General features: G+C 33.8%; 1 long non-coding RNA gene across 1 annotated transcript; it reads left to right on the top strand.

Annotated features, from left to right (window-relative positions):
* Nucleotides 1–678: 678 nt before the first annotated feature.
* On the top strand, nt 679–1801 carry LOC149220605 (uncharacterized). Its single transcript, XR_016248757.1, has 2 exons — nt 679–1050; nt 1143–1801. It is a non-coding gene; the product is annotated as an uncharacterized LOC149220605 (long non-coding RNA).
* Nucleotides 1802–3899: the final 2098 nt, after the last annotated feature.

Here is a 3899-nt window from a genome sequence, read left to right as displayed (position 1 = left end):
AGAAATTTTTGCCAGCTTTACTAAATGAAACTTGTTCTGAAATGATTTTCCACCCCAAAAAAAATTAGCCATAAGACTATTCATTTTGTTTATGATGCTTGAAGGGAGATAGAAAATATGAGCCTAGTAGACCGCTAATTGAGATAAGACTGCGTGAACTAGAATAAGCCTGCCTGCCAAAGATAGAGACTTGAACTCCCAGCCTGATATCTTTTTATAGAATCTGTCTAGTAACCATTGCCAGCCTGCTTTCAAGTAACCCTTAGCCTATATCTTATATATCAATTCCATATATATATATATAAATTATCTTTATTTATTTATGTAAAGTAGATATAAAATTATGTTATTTAATATGGTATATATATATATATATATATATATTATCTTTATTTATTTATGTAAAGTAGATATAAAATTATGTTATTTAATATGGTATAACACCCACAACTATCCATAAACAAAATAATTTTTATTTTACTAGTCTTTGGTTGAAGGAAAATTTAATTGGTTTATATTTACAGGTTACATGCTTTTATTTATCTCCTAGTGAATAGAGAATAGTTATTATATTTTTTATGTGTTCACACACACTCACATATATATTCCATCATTCTTGAACTCGTACATATAGTTTTATGAATACTATATATTCCAAGTCTCATAATCATCCTGGAGGCTTTATCATGGATTGGTTTTGCAATGTTATTAGGCTAACACTTAACCGTATCAACAATGTAAGGCTAGAGTTATGTTTGGGTAATTAAGGCTCCTTTGCAAGGTATATTGTGTGCACGAAGGTTTGACATTTGTTGGAAGAAATTTCTGGAAAGGGCAGTCCACATACCCTTAGTGGAATCCAAATGGCACATCCCAAACCATTTGATCTTAGGGTTTCAATCCAACAGTGTCAAGTTATTGTTTCGGTTATTGCAACCATTCAACCCTCAAACATCAGATGCTACCCTCATTCTGTTTTCTCTTCGACGCCGCTCTGCAACCGACATGAATCTAGGGTTTGGTTTCTCCTTCTGCCGAGCATCGCTCCTCGTGAGTTATTACTATTCTAACCCTGCCACAAAACTATATTTTATTTTATTTTATTTGATTGTTAAAAGGTTTAACTGTTGAATGGTTTGAAGGTTGAACAGTTTGAGGCCACACTACCTTCGACATTTTTCACTAGCATGGAACGGGGCTCTTCTCTCACAGGTAGGAACAACATTCAAATTACTTACTCTTCCTCATGTGCTTAAATTATTATGATTGTGACACTAACCGTACCAATTTTCAGGAATATGATTGTAGTCTACCATTATTTCAAGGCATTTCATCAAGTAATGGTTTGGCCCTCTCACTAGAGTGTTAAAGGTTTCATTATACCTTTTCATGCATTTTGCAGTGTTTTCCAGTTTCTAACTATCCCCTCGTGCCTAGGTTTTAGGTGAGAGCTTTGATTGTGACTCCAAAGTTTCGTAGTTTCAAATTAGTCCTCTCTCGCTACAGCATTGACTACACAAGGTTTTCTTGTTGAGGTTCTTGGGTTCTACCTTTTTTGGCTCAAGTTTGGACAACTAGGGTTTGAAGTTTATATGAATGAATTTTGCTTCTGAGCATATGTAACATGAATTCCGTTTGGCATTCATGTATAATTAGATTAAGGGTTTTCAGAAAAGAACCCATAAAATTTTCTAGGGTCATACAATACTTCAATGGTAGATTTTATATTAACTTTATTAATACTGTTAAGTCGGTTCCTCGAATGATTATGGTTTACGGTTCATAGCCAAAGACTTTGCCATACTGTTTAAAATGAAAGTTGAATGTTTTCTTTTACTGAAAAGATCCCCGAGAGCACTGATGTATAAAAGCTTATCTTATGTGAATTATTTCCATATTAAGCTAGATCTTGTTATTGTTTGGTTGTGGCTCCCTCTAGAATCTGTTTATTTGATGTATTTCAATGTTAAGGGCACAATAGGTTAATTACATGGTTCTTTTGAGCATGATCACCTCCTTCACATAAGTGTTATAGTAGTTATTTTATTCGAGTTATTTATATAAATTTTGGCTCTATATTACTCGAGTGGGGTTACATATGTTCTGTTACTTAGGCCGGTCTCCGTAATGTGGTAAAAGAAGTCCAGGATAATAAAGCTCTGCTTTCCAAATTTCTATTTTTCTATTTTGAGTTAGGGTTGGTTTGGAGACGAGGTTTTTTTCTCGGCGACCATAAGTTTGTTGGAGAACTAACCCATCCTCCCAAGTGAATGATCATTTTTGTTTTTAACTCAATGAACTATTGGAGTTTTCTTTCCTCCGTTGTGTTCCTCAGTTTCACAGTTGGTTACTTGTAAAGAAAATGGTTGCTACAAATTTTAGTTCTTTTTCGGTTTCCGAAGTTAATCACCAACCACATTCCTTACCTTTTCATTCGTTGTTTCCTTTAAGTCACAAAGACCATTCTTAATTGTTCTTTATTGACAAGAATACTATAGAAATTTTGTATAGTACCATGCATACAAATTAATCCATATTTTACTATATTAGCCTTTATTTCTACAGAAATTTGTCAAGTCCCATTATCTATTGTCATCAAGGGATTCATATCATAGGAACAAAATACCACTAAATTCACAAATTCCTAGCTTTCAAGAACAAACTCTTCTTAGGCATTACTCAGAAATAGATTTAACCAATACAATGAGTATTATCTATTTTCTTTTACAAAAACTCTAATTTAATTCACATATTCATAGTAGATACTAATTACTCAAAACTCGTAATTTATTCTTTCAACAAAGTCCTTCATGAATAGTACCAGTTTTCTCTATAACAAGAAAATACTTGTTTGTCTAGATTTCTCTATCAATAAATGAAGTCTTGGAAAAAAATCTTTCCACCCAACCTTTGAGACTAGCTATTACATCCAGACCTCTCCCTCAAGCCTCTTAGTTCTAGAGCAATTTAAAGACAGTGAGTATCCAGATACCTCAAGACCTCCAGTCCAGTCCAGTCCAAAATATCTTCTTCAAGGGCTTCCACTAGCTCAACTAGCTCAAGAAGACCCTCTACTAAAAAATCTGACAGCATCCTGTCATAGTTTCTTTCTTCCTTTCTCCCCCCTCCCCCTCTCTAACTGAGAGATTTTCCCTTTTATCTTTTCAGGGAAAGGAGTAATTGTCTAACTACCTGGAACTCAAGATTTTCTTCCAAGGTTTTCCCAATCTCTTTCTCTGACTAAGCATATCTTTCTTTAAATAAAAAAATAAAAATAAAACAAATAAACCTCCATATATTTTAAATTCTTTAGCAACCTCTCTCGAATTATCAAGTCTTATATGATAAAAAGTAATATTAGTTATTTACATGGTCAAGGGTGTTACATCTTCCCCCAATTGAGAAAAACATTGTCCTCAGTGTTCATTCATGCCCTTGGAACAGGTTAGGGTATGATTCCCACATCATATTTTCATCCTCCCAGGTGGTCTCTTTCGAGCTAAAGTGCCTCCATTGTACTTTAACCTGGGTGATGGCTCATTTCCATAGTGTTGTTTCTCTCTGACCGAGAATGCGTAGAGGTTCTACCAAGAACTCTCTGTCTGGTTCTACCTGTTCCAATATTACAAAATATTAAAATTTGTAAATATTTGGAATCTCATTCAATTTCAAAACAAATGTGCACATTATTTAATAATACTGTTACATGCACTTCTTGCCAGTTACTTATGTGTCTAGAGTCATATATATATATATATATATATATATATATATATATTAACAAGGATACATGAAACAAATTATGAACTCTCATATAGCCAGGTAATGCCAACTAGTATGCAACAGGTCCAATCCTTTCCAAAATTTGGAAGGGTCCACAATATCGTGGGGCCAGTTTT

This window comes from Pinus tabuliformis, chromosome Q, assembly GCF_031772625.1.
Source record: "Pinus tabuliformis cultivar Carrire ecotype Pingquan chromosome Q, CPIR1, whole genome shotgun sequence".
NCBI classification, from domain to species: domain Eukaryota; kingdom Viridiplantae; phylum Streptophyta; class Pinopsida; order Pinales; family Pinaceae; genus Pinus; species Pinus tabuliformis.
This window is presented reverse-complemented; position numbering and strand designations above follow the sequence as displayed.